We start from the raw sequence: 19117 nt of genomic DNA on the forward strand, positions 1-19117 counted from the left end.
TGTACCTCCATGAATTTTTGAAAATATGATAATTATCACTGCATTCTTCACTAACTCAGTGGGTAAACAGATGGTGTAAATTCATTGATACTCCATCTTAGTATACGTACTCTTCAAGTGGCGAGGTTAAGAATCACATTAAGTCATACTATTCCACTGAGTATCTGCAGATGACAGACTTTGGAAAGCTCTCAGACTGGGGCAAGTAAGACCTACTGGGTTTTGGAGAGCCTCACACATCACAACGTGATGTCTCAAGCACACACTGTCAAAGGATGTGTAAGCCCCTCTCTTGTTCAGGCATTCAGTGCCAGTACAGCATGGCCATAAAATGTAAGTATCCATTCTTTAACACGGTTTAGGCCTCTGGAGAATATTTTTCCACACTTCTTGTTTTATGTCCTCAGCACAGCAGGTGGCTACATCTGTGTGCTATAAAGGTTTGTGAGTTGTACCATTTCCAAAGTCCCACGCTACTTTGATGTGTAGAGTGATGAAAGTGCATTGACAGATGGAAAAACAAATTAACCAATTTTTCAAATCTGCTCAATAAAAAAATGAATAGATTTTTTTCCCTCTCTAAGGGAAAAAATTCATAGCAGTGAGTATACTTAAGATTTATTTTGCTTTTGTTCTTTGTACATGGCGACTGAAGAATAATTTATAATGCTAAATAACTTGTATTTTTCTTTTTTAAAATTTATTTTATATGTGTATATATGCGTGTGCATATGAGTGACTGCCACATGTGTGACGGTGCCCACTGAGGACTGATCCCTTGGAGTTGGAATGACAAGCAGTTGTGAGCTGTCTGATATGCATTTGGGGAACCAAGCGTGGGTCCTCTGGAAGAACAGTAAACATTCTTAACTGCAAAGCCGTGTCTCCAGCTCCCATGTTTTTCTTAAATGGTAAATATAAAGGTGTATTAACCTCCTCAGCCTGTCATAACTATCCAAAATTGGGTGGTTTAAACAATCAAAATTTATTTTTACACAATTCCAAAGGCTGGAAATCCAAGATCAAGGCATCAAGGACTGGTTTTTGCTGAAGCGTGACTCACTTGCTTTTAGCTGGCACCTTCTTCCTCTTGTGACCTTTCCTCTGTGCATTATGGAATGCTCCAGTTTCACTTCCTCAAACGAAGACGGCAGTGCTGTTGAATGAGAGCCCTAACCGTGATCGCAGTTGGCCTTAACCTCTTTCCATCTCCATACACAGTCACACTGCATGGAGGTTACAGCTCCAGCACAGGAATTGTGGGAGTAGAATTCATTCTGTAACTAAAAGAAACATCACAACAATTTCTTTGTATTGGCAAGTCGAGGATAATAAATTTTGAGGAATTATTTTATCTTTAGAAACTGCTTAATGACATTTAATTTAGTTTTTTAAAGGTTTTTATTTAAGGATTTTAAGTTTAGTGTTTTGATATTCATTTTAATTTGTATTTGTCCTTTTTTTTTTTTTTTTTTTGATCTTGCTACATGGCCCCAGGCTAGCTTCAAGTATAATTAATTTGACCTTCCTTAAACTAATTATATAATCCAGTGGGAGCTAGAACTTTAAGTCCTCCTGGGTTTGATACCACACCCATCTCCTATTTTGTATTTTTATTTTAATGAATGCTTTTGATGAATATTTTAGATGAGCTGTAACTTTTAAAATAATATATGAAAAATAATTTCACATTAAAATTTTATACTTAGATGCATACATATACACATGTGCTCACACACACACACCTGTATGAACATGGGCATGCGCAGATGGCCACAACACATTAATTTTTTACATTTAGTTTAGTTTAAATTTTTGATGAAAATATACAGTTTTATACAATTTGATTGCACTTACATTTCACTATTTTATACCATTACTATCTATAAAGCACAGATTATATCAAACTCTTGATTATAACAGTTTACTGGTTTTGCCAAAATAAGAGCAAGGATATTAAATGCTCCATACATATTGGTTGAATGAGTAGCGTATTTTCTATTTAAGGGTATGATTCTACTTCAGAGCAATAGAAATATATTGCAGAAGTGATTTTCTCAAGTGGGAAGTATGAAGAATCACGATTAGCAAGAGGGACTTGAAAGCTTTCATTAAACATAGTGTACCTTCTCCTATAACAATTCCCCTTTATATTTGTATTTCCTTAAGGAAAACAGGCTGTGAGACTTAAACAAATACTTAAGACATATTTGGTAAAAATTGTATTTAAGAGTTTGGCTTTGGTCACTTACTCAGGGCGATGTGTGTGCAGATGTATGAACTTGTCCCACCGTTCTGTGTGTGTGTGTGCGCGTGCGTGCATGTGCATGTATTGCGTTTTTCTCTGTCTGTACTTCAGTGGACAAGATTAAGAACCACTGGGAAAAATAATAAACACTGCCAAGGACAAGAAAAGTTCAGATTAGAATTTCTAGGCAGGGCCTGAAAGGAAATTCCAGAATGACTCCTCCAACTGAGAGGAATAGGCACATGCACATTGCTGGTGTAATTGTCGGGTCTATATATGAGAGTAAAACAGGCAAAGAAAGCAAATGGTGCGCCCTGGTTGTGTTCACTTGCCATTTTTGAGACAGGTCTCATGTAGCCCAGACTAACGCTGAACTTCTGTTCTTCATGCTTCTGCCAGCTAATGTTGGGGTGACAGATATGTGTAACCAAGTATTGTTTTGTGCAGTCCTGGGGATCAAACCCATGTCTTTGTCCAAGCTAGGCAAGTATTCCACCAACTGAGATACTCAAGCAGCCCCATTCTTGTGTGCTTGTTAATTGTGTCATTTTCCTTTACTGAGAGGCCTCACCTTAGACAGCCTATTTTCTAGTGTATACCTGTTTTGTTTTTAGAGGAGTGAAGGAGAAAGTGTGGAAGGTATGGCACAAACTCAGGGTTCTTTGGAAAGCAACAATGAGATATTTCTAGTGATAGTGAGTAATCCTCCCTCCATGGAGCCATGTAATGTGAACTTTAAATGTCCTCAAAGTACTGTGAGGTTCTGTGTGAGTCTCATTGCCCTTTTTGTTCCTCTGTGCTCTGTTTGATTTTAAGAGAAAAGTTGGAGTAGTGAGTCTGGAAAAAAGATACATTAATAGTTAGGCCCTGGTACCTTGTAGAGATGGAACCTTGAGCAAGGTGATTAAAGTTGTGTGGGCCTCCTTGTCATTTGTGAAGCTCAAGACTTTTGGTCACTAAAGAATGCTAAGGCTTTTGGTTGGTTGTTTTTCAGGCATTTTTATATGTTTCCCAGGCTGACCTCAAATTTGGTATATCCCTGAGGATGACCTAAGTCTCTATCCTCCTCCTTCCACAGGCACGCACCACCAGACCCCACTTATTTGGTGCTGTACACTGAGCCCAGGACCTTATGCGTGCTAGACGGCACTATACTACCTGAGGTACATCCTTAGCCCCATATTTAGTATTTTTTCCAACATTTGTCATTAAAGTTTTCCAATTCTTTTATAACCCCTGTATTATGCAAACTTAATGAGATTTAAAAAAATGAACCGTATGGCTTCCCGGAACTTATTTGGGTTAATGACTTAGCTTCTCTGAACATAAATATTTTACTTACAGTTTTGGTTTTCAAGTGGATCTGATATGATATGAATGATGTGTATTTGATTTCCCCCCTAGTTTTGCCCCCTGAAAAGCCTACAAATAAACACTAAACCAATAACAACCAGTCTTCCCAGCGCTTGGACTGAGGTGTCTATGTGCTTCTATGTGCTACTTTTCTCTAGAACTAAAGTGTGTAGTCGATGCTGTAGTATGTCACTACATTTCTTTTTCAGGGCCGAGGCCTTAATCTCTATGTTGCTGGGAATATCAGTGCCTGATGGTTTTTGTCTCGAAATAGGAGAACTCAACTCTCCTTGGGCTAGTGTGGCAGGAGTTAGAGCCCTTTAAATATAATTATATCACTATTAAAGTCAGGAGTCTTTATCATAAACGCTTCTTTTAATATTTACGTGACTTTAAAATAAACCCAGGTATTAGCAGCCAGGGCAATTTGACTCTCTAACTGACGACTGTTGTAGAAATTTTTAATCTTGACCTGGGGTTTCTACCCTGCCTCGATCATTCAGTTCCTGGACAAAAGACACACAACTTTTATTATTTATAATAAGCCTTAGTCAGCACTAGAATTGGGAAGATATCTATCATCTATGCTGTTAAACTACTTTTCTATTGATAGGTAGCCTCTAGTCATTACTTACTATGTTTCATCTGGGCTGCTCTTAACTCCAGTTGGTTAGCCCTCGGGGCCATGTTTCCATGAACTCACCTACCTCATGTTGGTGAGTTTATCTTCTTTATTTACCAATCAAATAACTTGGAGACAGGGTCACATAGGTCTATGAGCTAGGTCTTGGGGGCCTGCACTTAGCATTACAATATACAGCAAGACCAAACCCCAACAGACAGCTGTTAGACTTTCCACTGTGCTCTGTCTGCCTTGATTTGAGAGCATGCCAAGCAAGCAGCCCTCCTGCACTGCTGCTCTGAAAACCCACAGACATCTTTCAGAAGCTACATAACTACAGCTGCTCCTGAAGAGCAGATCTAGCGAGAGCTCTCCGCTAGCTCCAACAGTTTGGAAAAAGTCTTGTCATCACATGTCTCAGTGAATTCCTGATGAGCCTGTTGCCATTTCCACCCATTCCAGAGCTTGAACCTTGCTAGCCCAGCAGGTCTGTGATTGCTGCAATTCATTTTCAAAGGAGATTCCTGTGGTTGGAGCAATCATATTTCCTCATTTGCATAAGATGCTGTGCTGTGATTGGTGTAAGTACAGCCTTATGAAGACTGCTATAGTTGGTGGAGACACCCTTGCCATAGTCTCTTTTCTGTCTATTTAAGCAGGCTATTGACTCAGTTTATGAGGGGTAGCTGGGAGGCAGCTTCCTATGCTTGCACTTGATGTTACAACATACAACATTAGGCCAGATAAAAGGCTTTTTTTTTTTTTTTTTGAGTTTTATCTTTTGTGGTCTGAGCTGGTCCCCAACATAAAGGAAGGAAAGTATTGACATCAGTGACAACAGCGGTGGCAGCAGGAGGGTGGCTAAAGAGTTCCAGAAAATTCTAGGGCAGAGATGATAAGAGACAAAGAGGACTATGAGGAGATGAAGAGGAGAAATTGGTTCCTTGATTGCTGGAAGAATTCCAGGGACCTTCCAAATTTGCCAGATGTCTAAGACACACTAGGCCCACGTGCTGCAATACAAACCACTGCCAAGGGCTGGAATTTTGACTCAATAGGCCTGAGAGTTGTAATGCTTGCCTTTGTAGAGTAGAAGATTCTAGCATCTGAAGCCTGTTCAAGAACTGGAACTAGAAGGTATCAGCTCCTGGTGTTGCTTGCTACTATCTAGCCTTGCTCACAGCTGTTAAAAGCTATGGATTTAATAGCTGCCCAAGTGCTGGAGCTCCTGGTGATTAAAGCCCAGAGAGAGAAACCTGCAGCCACACACACCACACACACACACACACACACACACACTACACACACACAGACACACACACACTACACACACACACCCCCCCACACACACACACACACTACACACACACACACACAGACACACCGCACACACAGACACACACACACCACACACACACACACACACACACACACACACACACACACACACACGCATTATTATTGAGTGCTTTGGGCACTCAAGGGTTTGAGGTTGCCAGCCCTGGAAGAGAGCGTCTCCTTGACTACCAACTGTTTGTATCAGTATTAGAACAAAAAGAACTCACCCCGATTACTGGTAACAATCTGAGTCACTGTCTTAGTGTTGCCCTACGGCCAAACTGTCTTGGTTTCTGCACTGTTGACATTTTAGATTGGACATTCTTTGTTATTGGGACCATACTGTACATTAAAAGACGTTTGGCAGATACTAGGACAGTCCATCTCCTCACTTTCACAACCAGGAAATCTCTCTATTGCTGTAAGTGAGGATCTGTACTATCAGATGTCAATAGCCACCACATTTAGAATCTTCCCTCATACCCCAGGGCAGACTACATGGAATGACTGATTAATGTGGATTGCTTTAAACTCTTTTGCTTTAGGACAGGAAATCTTATAGTGTTATTTTGTGGAATTGTTATTATTATGTTGTGGTTCAATTCTTCTACCCAAACGAACATATTGTCTTTCCTCAATAGGTGTTGACTCTAGGGGAATTCTCTAATGAATTTCATGCATCTAAATACTCAAGTCAGGTCTTGGAGAGATGGTTGCTGCTTTTCCAGAGATCCCTATTTGGTTCCCAGCATCCACACTCAGTAGCTCACAGCTGCCTGTAACTTCAATGTTGGAGGACTTGACCTTCTCCTCTGGCTTCTGTGGGCACCTGCACACACACGGCACACATACACACAGACACAAGAAATAAAAAAATAAAAATAAAATATTCAAATCAGTCTATTTCATGGAGAAACTGAACATGACACAAGGCTTCTTAGAGAAATTATTGATTCCATGTTGAAAATGGGAAATAAGCCATATTAAGCTTTGAAAATCTTGTGATACCAGAAAATAAGGAAGGTATCCAATTGGATCTAAAGGCTTAATCACATCCAGCACCAGATTCAGTATCTTTTATTTTGCAATATATGTAACAAAGAACTCAATTGAATTCAAAACAAACTTTGAGTTGCTACCATTACTTTTGTTCATCTTTAACTATCTTTAGGCAATGAAAGCTTATCTAAATTAACTCTTGAATTTTTCTGACAAGATTCTAATACTTTTGGATACCTCCCCATTCTTTTTAAAATATGGGTCTTATTATTTAGCCCTAGCTGGCCTGGAACTTACTATGTAGAACAGGGTGGCCTCAAGATCACAGTGATCCTCCTGTGATTCCCTGCCTCTGCCTCGCAAATTCTGAGATTAAAGAAATATGTCACTAGGCCCAGCTAACACCTGGCACTATTAAGAAAAGAGGAAGGCAGGACCATCATGTTTGACCCTGCATGAGAAATGAAGTCATACCATTCACATGCACTGCTCACAACCTAATGCAAGCAATTTTATTCCTGGTTTTAAAAACTTTTAACTTACATCATTATTTATTTATGAATTGGTTCTCTCCTTCTAACATGTGGGTCATGGAGATCCAACAAAGGTCATCAGCCTTGGTGCACACATCTTTACCTGCTAGGCCATCTCCTGGCTCCCCCATTTCTGATTTTTATGATACTGATAACTAGGTGATAACCTCACAGACATAACAAATCGAGGAACTAACTGGCTGTTCTTGGTAATGTCTCAAGTTTTTCTCTAAAAAGCTGCTGTCTTCCATGGAGAGTTCAGTTGTTCCAAAGTATGCTATCCTTTGGAAAAATACTAAATGTAAAACTTATTGAAGACTTTGTGTTAGTTTCTCTTTTCACTCCTGGTAACATGGAAGCTGGGTGAAAGGCACTTCAGGCCTACTTGCTCTTCTTCCTAGTTTCATGTATGTTCTTAAATTCCCTTAATTAAAACTAAAATAGCAGTGGGGCCTTTACAAAGTGTCAAAGAGATGTTCCCCAGGGCTTTCCTACAAAGAGGAAGGACTTAGTCTGATGTGGCAGTCTCCACACCTAAAAGGCTACTCCAAGGCTGTTCTCAGGTTTAAAGCCCAAGCAGCCAGTACAACTGACAAAGTTCTGCTATTTGCTGCTGAGGATCAAGGAAAGTTATCTTTTGTGGTCATGAGGCTGGTGGTTTTTTTGACCTCACTAGTGAGATTAGAATCCTCAATGTCAAATAGCATTGAAAGGAACTAGAGTTTCTATATTATTTGCTGCATTTGGAGTCTATGTCAAAAATAGACTCTAATGCCATAGCAACTGAAAAATATTTAATCAGTTCTTGAGAAGCAGATGTTGGTATATAACTTCAGAATTGGCTTCTACAGCATCAGTATTGACAAATCTAATTCACAACAAGGTCCTTTGGTGCTTTCTCTCTCTCTCTCTCTCTCTCTCTCTCTCTCTCTCTCTCTCTGTCTCTCTCTCTCTCTCAATACACACACACACACATTAACTTACTTTATAACCCCCTTTGGGAAACAAAATTTGCTTCCTGGGCAATTCATTTAGACTTTTCTTGGCTTTGCTACTATTATTATTTGTTATAAGTTTCTATTCACTATAGAAAGAAACTATACGCATTGAACTTTGTCATTTATATACATAACAAGTACTTACTAATATACAGTGCACAAAGTGTTCTAGACATTCTAGAAAGATATAAAATTGAGTCAAATGTATGCTCTGAACTTAGTTACTTTCAACTCAAGAAGAAAGCTGTAGTCCAGGCAGTAAGCTAAGTGCTAGCACTTCTGAACAAACTTTTTTTGCTTCATGTTGCTGAATTAAGACAGGCAATAGAGGGTCTATAGAAGACCTTATGAGGCAGTAAACTTAAAGATGACTTATTAAAGATTACATACAGAGTCATCCAGGTACAGTGGAAGGAGGCAGAGTGTATTCTTAAAGGAGAGAGTGCATCAGGGACACAGAGTTCTGGAGTCTGGGGAGAGGTGGGAGGGAAGGAGGTAATAGGACAAGCCTACATCTAGTTTCTTTGCTAATGCAGAGACTTGATCATTCAGTGGATTGGACTCTGGGAGACCAAGTTTCAAGATTATACACAAACCAAAATAGCAACTTGTTAATCTGTAGTAAAATGAATATCCTGTAGACCAGAATGTCCATATAATCTAAGTATTTTTTCCCTTATTATTAGATCTATGAGAAACAGCTGCTTCACAATTCTGACATCAGAATTGGAGTAAGGTGTATAGTCAGAGATCTGGGTCTATGATTTCCAGTCTCTTGTTTGCATCTCTGCAGTATGGAGGGAATTACTTGTGGGGACAGGCTAAACTTGAAGGCTTTATTTCTTGGAAGCACACACTGATCACCATTCCTTTGACTGTCTTCAGTGCTATTTGATTTTGATTGTTACTTTTCATTTTTAGATATTTAGCTGATCACCAAGTCCTACTAATTCTGCTTTCTTAATATCTTGTTAGTCTATTTATTTCTTTAATTTTTTTTACCACCCTCAATCCCTTGTCAATAATGAAATAACTTCCTAAGTGGTTGTGCCCTTCTCTCTTTTCTTCAGTCTCTTCACACTATAGCGCTGGTGAACTTTCTGATATTCATACCTAATCTTGAGATACCTTTCTTAAAGTAGGTATGTGTATTCTGACATATAGCTTTGGGATTGTAACAGTTGGGAGTCTTGGCCAATAAAAATGGGATTTGTCTCACATGGCTCACAGGAAGAGACTTTAATCTATGTAATCTATGTAGATACAGAGGCAATTAGGGAAGCAAATTGTGCACAGAAAGGTGTCCAGATTCTAGGAGCAGTGGGAAGCTGTTAGAGCTGAGGGGAGAAGGAAAAGAAATAGTTTTGGATGTCCTAGTTTGCTTTCGGTTGCTGTGATAAGCACCATGAACACAAACAATTTGGGGAGAAAATGACTTATTTGGCTTATACTTCCCAATCACAGTCCATCATCGAGGGAAGTCAAGATAGGAACTCAAGCAGAAGCAGAGGCAGGAACCATGGGGGAAAGCTGCTTTATAGTTTGCTCTGGCTTGTGCTCAACTAGCTTTCTTATAGAACCCAGGATCACCTGGTGTAGCATCACCCACCATGGATTGGGCCCTTACACGTCAATCAACAATGAAGAAAATCTCCCATAGATATGCCCATAGGCCAGTCTGATTGAGGCAGTCCTTCGGTTGGGCATCCCTGAGATAACTTTTGGTGTGCCAAGTAGACAGCTGAAGCTATCTAGGAGAATGTTAGAGGGTCAATGGATGGAGCTTTATTAATTTATAGACATGCAGCTGTTGCTATTGGTATGAAGGGAATGGGGAAAGAAATACCATGACTACCTGCTTGCCTGCTCACAGATGGCCTGCTCAAGCTTCCCATTGCCCAGTCATATGGGAAACCAGATGGTAAGGGAGTTGGGTAGTGCAGTCCGCTGGGGACAGGGCAAGAAAGAGGGGGTAGAAAATGGATCTGGGGATGTACTGATATGACCAAAGACACATACTCAGCACAGGGCCAAAGTTCAAATTCTGCAGCAAGGTTAGGACTCCATTTATTGCCTATTTCTAGCTTTATAGTCTTGTTCTGCACAACCCCTACACCACAGCTTGTTAAATTGTGGGATGAGATTTGAAATGGAGTTGCATAACTGGATTTGGGGATCATGAAAAACTTGACAACAGTAAAAGGTTTTCGAATGTGCAATGTCCAAAAATTAATTCAAAACCCAGTACATAATGAACCCGAGGTGTATTTGGCAGTGCTCATCCTTTTGGGTCACATGGCTTCACTGTAGCCTTGGTTCTGAACATACGTGTACTAAATTTACACTGTGCATGCTGTCACACCACACAATTTCAATGAATGCTGCCTGAAACAGCATTGTGATTTTATGGCCATCAAGGCTCAGAGTGCCATTCACATAGATATCTAATGCCCAATGCAGAAGTATATTTTGGGTCATTTCAGTTGTTGGAAGCTCTGACCTAACCTAAGCCAAGGGTGAAACATCTCAGCTCACATTTGAAATTTATGTATGCTATGAATTGCCATGTTTTTACTGTACATACAGTTTTCATATAAGAGCTTAATTAGAGAAAACAAAAAGTCATACTTTTAATTCCTCAGCGTGCATTATATCAGTGTTATCTTTGCATTGTATTGTGTTATAATGTTTGATTTTTTAAAAATCCCTACTTGCATTGCTAACTTAAGTTTCATTAAAAAATTGTTTTTGTTGTTGCTGTTTTTTGTAAGTCAAAATGTCATCCTGTGGTGTGGCTTTCAATTTTTTGATTATAGAATGTTTCACTCTGTAAAATTGAGAGCCTCCAAGAAATTTTGTGTTAAATCTACTAGTGTTTTATGTTAGAAATTTATTAATGTAACATTTTAATAAAATAACTATTTTTTAAATGAAAGAATTAGGTAAATCTTGGCTTAGGGTTAGGATTTAATTTTTTTTTTAATATTTATTTATTATGTATATAGTATCCTGCCTACATGTGTGCTGGCATGGCCAGAAGAGGGCACTAGATCTCATTATAGATGATTATAAGCCACCATGTGGCTGCTGGGAATTGAACTCAGGATCTCTGGAAGAACAGCCAGTGCTCTTAACCTCTGAACCATCTCTCCAGCCTCCCAATAATTTTTGAAATGATCCCATATATATTTCTACCATTGTGTACTAGATCTTATGTGGATGGCATTCTTAGCATTGATGAGTATCATCAATCAAACCATCAATCATACCATAAAATCACAATGTCAATTATCTGGAAATTATTGAAGATGCTCTATATCCTACGGTTTCAAATGTTCAGCCAAATTTCATACTTATGTAAAAATTAATAAGCATATGTAAATTTCATCTTCAATAAGTGGTAAAATTATATCCATGCTAAAGGAATACTTTAAAACATGTTAGAAGTTATTGTTAGTAAAGGTTTGATTTCTGTACTTATTTTTATACCTAAATACCTATATGGTAGACTAAGTAAGAAAAGGGCTTGCAAGCAGGAATGTTGAAGAAGCTGTGCTCTATCCAACTTCCTGAGCTCAGTAATACTGGACTGCAGAAACCCTGCATTCATTCCTCAGAGCAGTCTCACAGCATGCTTTATTGACTGTTACTTGGAACCTTATACAAGTTCTCACAATTGCCATTGTGAGATTGGAGACTATGTTTTCTATGGTTCACATTCCTAATGTCTAACAGAATGACTGTAATTTATAGAACAGGTGATCAATACAGATCTGTTAATTCACTGAATAAATATATTAATACCATTTACTCTACTGAATTTATAGATCTACAGTCAGACTAGACCAGTAGATCATGACTTGGTGACATTCAAAAAAGTTTTCAGTTTTTGTTTTATGTGTATGAGTATTTCCCTTGCATGTATGTCTGTGTAGCATGTGTGTGGAGATATGGCAGAGGCCTGAAGAAGACGTCAGATCTGGAATTGGAGTTACAGCCAGTTGTGAGCTGCCATGTGGGTGCTGAGAATTGAACAGGGGGTTCTCTGGAAGAGAAGACAGTGCTCCTAACAACTGATCTATGTCTCCATTTCTCTTGGAAACATTTTTTTTCAGTTACAAGTCATTGTCCAGGTACAGGTTGATTCTCAGTTAACCTCTTCCTTTCTGGGTCTTTTTCTCTACTGGTATTCCATTCACTGCCTACAGGTGAAAGGACAGAGAACCATGAGAAATGTGGCTAGAGAGAAATAAAGGACATTAGGAGAGAGAACTCTCAAGGAGTGTGTAGCACTTAACTGAATTTGACTAATATTAGGACTGTGACATAAAGATATAGGGAAAGAGTATTCTTGGCCCGAGAGAGAGAGAAGGAGCAAAGTCAGCAATAGGCAAGTGTGTTCCAGGCTTGCAGGGAACAGCAAGCCCTGAATTTTATTAGGGAAGTGGTAGTGATTCAGATCTAGGAACCGAGAAATCACATAAGCCACTGGATGCTAAGCTAAAGAGTTTGGGCTGGATTCTGTAGACAGTGTCAGTCTAAAGAACAAACAATGGGAGAATCTCAAGAGAAAGTATTATTATTATTATCATTATTATTGATGAGTAGGGAATTTGCAACTCTGAAAATATATGTAGGCGTTTCAGAAGAGGCAAAAACAAAGGTTTTTAAAATCTAGAGTGAAAGGGCAAATTGTTTTGAAACCATTATCCTTGACTGCAAAGATCAACAACAAAGGTCCACTGTTGAACAGAAAGTTGTTGGGCAGATGTCTTTATAGAAATATTTGTGCAAGACTGTGGTATTCAGAGAGTCCTTGTCATAGTTTTTATGATAAGCAGGTATATACCAAAGCTCTCTTTTCAAGGCCTCCTGACTCTGTTTTACTAAAGTTTGACATAAGTGATTCCACTTTGATTATGACAATTTTCATGTGGTTCTAGATCAGAGGGAAGATACTCAGGCATTGGTTCATGTAGGAGATGCATTGTAACCTTAAAATGCTCATCCTGTACCTGTTAATGAGAGAGACTGGTCTGTAAGCAGATTAGGCTGGGCCGGCCTAGCTCATGTTCTGTTCACCCAGCTTCTCTACCACAGCCTTGCTGACACCTGGTACTCTCCCTGTCCCTGAGCAGAGATGATAAAAACTCGCTATTTTTGTGGGGGTCATTATTAGATTTAGTAAAAAGCAGAAAAGTATGAATTTATTTGGGGTATGACCCAGAGGAAAGTCCAATTGATAGGGAGAAAAGGTCAGATCCCAAAATGCTAAGAGCACTTTGGTGGTTAAATGGGTTAGCAACCCTGGAAAGCCATTTTGAGAAATCTGCTTTCTATATATAAAAGAGAGAAGGAAAATGCAATATTGTCTAAAAAGAAGACACTCTTTTGTTGAAAAAACAAAACAGGTCTTTTAAAAACATAAGCTGGCTTGATGTTTTTAGGTCAGAACAACTTCCTATAAAGTAACTCCTTCCATCAGATCTCTCTGCCTACATGGAACTTGGTAAAAGATATATTATCCCATGATAAGTGACTCAATCTTTACATTGTTCTTTTTATATGATGATGATTTTGTCTTTATCAAAAACTTACATCAGCTAAGAGGTTCTACATTGACTGGTTTTAGCAGCAAAATAAGGAAAATGCACAGTTGAAAGGACACTTGGGAGAGTGGAAAGTTAGCCATGTTGTCTTTGCTTTTCCGGTTCTCACGAGCACATGTGTAACTAGTAAAGGGCAGAGCACTGCTCTAGGAGTTGTATGGAGGCACTGCAGGATGAATGAGTCGACTACGGTGGCTCAGGGCAATAGCAGTGACCTCAAAGGCAAGTTCATCTGTGACTTTGAAGGGGCTCCGACAGCATGAGGAAGCATTTGTTAATGGCTGTAGGAGATAACAAGGTAACTTGCTGATCTGTACGGAAGCTTGCACAGGCAGATGGGACTTTGGAAGACTCTCGGGCTTATGAAGAGTCAGTACTGTGTCAGACTCCTCCTCTGTGCTACAATTGCCTCTTTGATGTACTTCAAAGGCAGCATGTAATACACAGTGACCTTTGCTCATGTACAGGTGGATTGTGAACACTTTAGGATAGGGCCATATTTACCTTTGTGTTTACAGCGTTGGAAACACAGAAGGTATTTAAGACATGCATGTCAAAAAAAAAAAACAAAAAACAAACAAAAAACAAACAAACAAACAAAAACCCACAGGGACATTACAGAAGAAAAGCAAGTGATTTCCACTTGTGCATCCGTAGAAGAGAAGTTGTATACATGGCATCCCAGTCGCACCCACATCAGGACACACAGCTTAACTATCCATGTGGTGATTTGTAGAACAGGCAACAAAACCCCATTACTGGCAAGGCAGTTGGCCCTTGATAAAAGTAATCTCTTCCTTGCAGTATTGTGAGAATTAAGAGATGGCTGAGAAGGAACTCAGCACAGAGGCATCTCTGGGAATCTATATCGTCTTGTTCTTCATGACTCATCTCCTGGAAGAGAGCAGATGTTAGGTAAATGCCCAACAAAATGCCAGTGTTCAGCCTCATGCCACTTGTGATTGCTCCTTGTGAGGAGAAACTCATAGGAATTTCTGAACTTTCTGCGTTACCCACTGTAAAACTTCCCTAAGCAAGAGGGCCTGTGGGTCATTTCCTATTTTTGTTTTTAAAACTTTCTAATGGAAACCTTTTAAAATCAATAAATACCTCATCACATTTTCATACATGTGTTTCTTTATGCTTTGTTCTTTTTCCTCTCTTATGCCCTCTCTCCCCCCCTTTGACCCGCCCCCTTCTTCCCCCACAAATAGTCTCCCTGTATGCTGTCGAGTCACAGGAGTCTGTTACCCTTTCTTGCTTGCTACTCCCCCAGAAGAGCTCTTCCACCCCTCTTGGTTCATTTTCTGCTTTTATGACATACACACACTTTCAAGTATATAAAAGCCAGAGGATTAATGCAGTGTTATTTTATATCAAATCTTGCCTCCTCTTCCCATCATAGTTATTGCTTTAAAGCATGTTTTAAAAGAAATGTCAGAAATTGGACCATTTTACCATTTTTAAAATGTTTAACTTTTAAAAAGTAAGTAAATGTGTGTGTGTGTGTGTGTGTGAGTGTGAGTGTGTGTGTGTGTGTGTGTGTGTGTGTAGGCCCACATACCATGACACACTGGCAGAGGTAAAAGGAAAACAACTGTGGAGTTGGTTCTCTCCTTCCATCTTTATGTCCTTTCCAGGGATCAAGCAACTTAGGCTGTAAGGCTTGTGCAGCGAGCACCATTACCCACTGGGTAGCTCACCAGCCCTACACATTTATCTCTAACCACTATGATATTTTCTTTAAATAAAACAAACAAGAAATAAAACAAAAATAAAAATTATCCATCATTACTCTTTTTTTTTTTAACAAACAAGAAGCATACTTTTATTTTTCTATACAAGTATAAAGAAATTAGGACCAACATTTTAAAATAAAAATGAAGAAAAATCCCCTGTGGAAAACATGACATTGGAATGGGGACAGAGTTGCTGGGAGGGGTCAGTACATTAGCCCTGGTGAGCTACAACATCTCTGATTGGTCCAAGAAATGAAGACACAGGGAGGATAAAAGGAGACAGAGGATGGCAATTTACTGAGGAAGTGGGCCCCGTAGTGGAACTGGGGGCCGTGGAGTGGGTCTGGGTGGAGGGAGGGGCTCCCGTTGGTAGCCATAGGGAGGGGGTCTTGGAGGACCGGTGTATCCATGATGGGGCATTAAAGGAGGGGGCCCACGCATACCATGAGGAGGCATACCATGGGACCTGGGTGACCCATGGGAGATCCAAAAGGAGGCCCTCGGGGGGGCATGCCCATCGGAGGAGGTCCAGGATGAGGCATTCCAGGAGGTGGCCGAGGTGGTGGCTGCCCCCCAGAGCCTAGAGGCCCAGCATGGGGGTGTCCTAGGCCATGGGGGCCATGGTGGGCCAGCTGCATCTGGGACATCCCTGGATGAGGCATCCCACCTGGTGGGAATGGGTGAGGATGTGAATGGCCATGACCAGGATGTCCAGCCCCTGGAGTTCCTGCTGCCGGGGGGCCATGTCCTCCAGCCCCAGGTGGCATAGGTGGTGGAGGCATGGCTGGGGGTATCCCAGGAGGGAGGGCTCCAGGAGGTGGCACTGGAGGTGGGAATGAGCCAGGAGGTGGCATGCCTGGTGGAGGAAGCCCAGAACCCAGGGATGAAACCACAGGATTGGGGGCAGAGGGTGGAGGGGGTGCATCGGCAAACAGCTGATGAGGGCGATCAGCCTGGGACAGTGGGTTTTGGGCTGCCAGAAGTCGTTCAGCTGCTGAGCCATGGCGTTCACCCTTAGAGTCCTTCTTGAAGGCATAAGACACAGTGATAGGGCGGTTACACAGGTACTGCCCATTCATGGCCTCGATTGCTGCATCCGAAGCATCAAATGAGGCAAAATTAATGAAGGCATAACCCTTGGAGTTGCCCGTGTCAGGGTCCCGCATAATCTTGGGGGTCTGTAAGATGACTCCAAAGGCGCTGAAAGTATCGTAAAGCAGCTTTTCATCAATTTCTGGGTCCAGATTTCCGATGAAAATGTTGGCTCCTACATCCAAGTTTTTGTTGTGAGCTGAGGCCTTGTTCACCCGTATTGGCTTCCCATAGAGTTTGATCATGTTCATAATCTTAATGGCATAGTCAGCATCTTCCTCACTCAGGAATTCAACAAAGCCATAGCCTTGGTGTTGGCCAGTGACTCTGTCCTTCGGCATGTGGGTGTTCACCACTGGCCCTGCCTGCAGAAAGAGCTCCCACAGCAGAGGCTCACTCACTTTCTCGTCCAGACCTCCTACGTACACCGTGGCATCCTGATTCCGTTCGGAGATAGGTCCGGCAGCCATGGCGAAAGGGCTCCTGCCGTCTCTAAGCAGCAGCACCGCCCCCCCCCCCCCCCATCATTACTCTTAACAGTAACACAAATAAAGCTTTAATTTTTTTTTGCCATTCTATGTTCAACTTTCCCCAGAGATATACATTCACTCAAATAAAAACTTAAAGGAGGACAACACACTAATGACCTATTTAAGTTAAAATTCTAAGCAGGGTGAATGTGTTCTTGTGTTCTCTGTGTCTGTCTGTCTGTCTGTCTCTCTTAGTCTTTCTTTGTCTCTCTATCTGTCTCTGTCTGTCTCTGTCTCTGTCCCCCCAGCCCCTATCTGCTCTAAGCCAAGGGTAGTGTTTGTACTGGAGGCAGTTTGTGGCACCATGGTGGGTGTGAGATCCCCTGGGAGATAGCATTTCCTCAGTTCTGTATTTATCACTCACTGGCTCAGTAGGCAGCTCTGAATCCGCAGCAGCTTACAGCATGGCATCCTAACCTAGGCTGGGCCTCTCTCTGCTGGAAGGAAGGTTTGGGGTGATTTGCAGCAGAGCCCACTTCAGCACAATCTCTTTACTCTTACACATTGTCTTGGGGGTTAAGGTTAAGTTAACATGGCAAGAAGCTGTGCTGTGTAGGGTAAAATGTTAGTTAAGATAAAACCGTGTTGCCTGTACAATTAATCTAAGGTGTACAGGGCTGATGTTTGATGAGTCTTTATGTGCTGTATTAGTGGCTTAAGCTGCTAGAAACAAGTATCACAGCTGGATGGACTGAGCAAAACAAATCTATTTTTTTTTCTCACAACTTCGGAGTTTAGAAGTCAAAGATCAAGGCAACAGCAGGTTTGCTTCCTTCTGATGGTTGCAAAAGACACACTTGTCACAACTCACTCAGTTTCTTCTAATTTGCTGGTAATATTTGCTATTCCTTGGCATGTAGAAACATCACTTGGCTTTGCCTTGATCTTGCCATCATCCTCTAAGTGCCCCTTTTCATGAGGGGGCAAGTCACTGGAGTTAGGGTGTTGTCTTTAACAACCCTCTTGTTAACACCTTCAGTGACTCTTTTTTAAATTTTATTTTTAATTAATTATTTTCCTTCAGTGATTCTTAAAAGAAGTTTCTTTTTATTTATCTAGATAATGTTTTTCATTATTTTTTTGAGAATTTCATACAGTGTATTTTGATTGTGTTTACCCCTTCCTTCAAGCTTTTCCTGACTCCATCCCCCCATCTACCTTGCATGTCCACACCTGTTGAGGCGGTGCATTTTATTCAAATACCCTTGGGTATGGGGCCTGCTCTGGAGAGTAGCTAATCTACTAGTGCCATACTCTTAAAGAAAAAAACAGAATCTCCCTCTAAAAGCAGCTATCAAATGCCATAGCTCCTTAACTAGAAGTGGGGCTTCATGCCCACCTTCCCTTTAAATGGGATTTCTTTAAAAGGGTTTGGATTTTCAAATTATGAAAAATTTAAGGTATATACACACATCAACCCATAAGGTCTACCAAGCACATGTATGTGTATTTATGTGTGTGTACATGTTTATGTGTATACTTAAGTGTACCAAGCACATGCATGTGTATTTATGTGTGTGTACATGTTTATGTGTATACTTAAGTGTACCAAGCACATGCATGTGTATTTATGTGTGTGTACATGTTTATGTATATACTTAAGTGTACAAGTGAGAAACAGAGCTTAAAGATGCGTGTCTTCTTTTATTGGTCTCCACCATCTTATATTTTTGAGACAAAGTTTCCAGCTGAGCCTGGAGCTGATTGCCAGTGAGCCATGGGGTCTGTCTCCCAGTAATAGAATGACATTCATTGCTAGGCCTTGCCTTTTATTTGAGTGCCTGTGATCTGCACTCGGGTTCTCAATGCTTGTATGGAAAGCACTTTACAGGCTGAACAAGCAATCTCCCCTGACCCTGTTATCCTCATTTTAGAGATGGAGAAACTGAGGCTTCAATAATGAAGTTGCTTATGTTACTATTGTTGTTGTTATATCAGTTTAAAATGGCACAGCCAGTAAGTGGCAGGAAGAAGACTGGGAGCCTGGATACCTGAGTCAGAACCCATAGTTTTAACTGCTTCTTTTTAGTGTATTGCCTTTCCTTCTATTCTTACC

General features: G+C 40.6%; 1 pseudogene; it reads right to left on the reverse strand.

The window, feature by feature from the left end:
• Positions 1–15512: 15512 nt before the first annotated feature.
• Positions 15513–17035, reverse strand: LOC143439187 (splicing factor 3B subunit 4 pseudogene; annotated as a pseudogene).
• Between the last annotated feature and the right edge of the window lie 2082 nt (positions 17036–19117).

The sequence above is a fragment of the Arvicanthis niloticus genome, chromosome 26 (genome assembly GCF_011762505.2).
Source record: "Arvicanthis niloticus isolate mArvNil1 chromosome 26, mArvNil1.pat.X, whole genome shotgun sequence".
In the NCBI taxonomy this organism is placed as follows: domain Eukaryota; kingdom Metazoa; phylum Chordata; class Mammalia; order Rodentia; family Muridae; genus Arvicanthis; species Arvicanthis niloticus.